Source organism: Alligator sinensis, unplaced genomic scaffold, assembly GCF_000455745.1.
Source record: "Alligator sinensis unplaced genomic scaffold, ASM45574v1 scaffold628_2, whole genome shotgun sequence".
Lineage (NCBI taxonomy): Eukaryota > Metazoa > Chordata > Crocodylia > Alligatoridae > Alligator > Alligator sinensis.
This window is the reverse complement of record NW_005841833.1, coordinates 4,735,892-4,736,266: the sequence shown is the minus strand read 5'-3', so window position 1 is coordinate 4,736,266 and position 375 is coordinate 4,735,892.

The following is a 375-nucleotide window of genomic DNA, read 5'->3' as shown; positions in this document are numbered from 1 at the left end:
GCGCTGGCTCAGGGACGCGCTGGGAGGACCGGCGCCGCGTCGGTCCAGCTTGGAAGGAGCAGCGAGCGGGTCCCGACGGCACCGCAGGGCAGAGGCGTTGTGAACACGCCTCGTCCACGCCGGCTCCGCTTCGCCACGCGGGGCGCACCCACATGTAGCCGGGCCGGGTAGGCGCGCGGTCCGCCCTCGGTACAGTACGGGGTTTTCTTCCCCACGTGGACAGAAGCCAGCGTGCTGTAAGCGAGGCGTCGCCCCAGACCCTCCGGGGTGACGCCCCAAAGCTAGGCCCCTTGGTGCTGGTGGCAGGCAGCCCAGCCCCCTGGGGGGCACGGGTGAGGGAGCAGCGCTGACCGAGTCAGCCTCTCAGGTGCAACC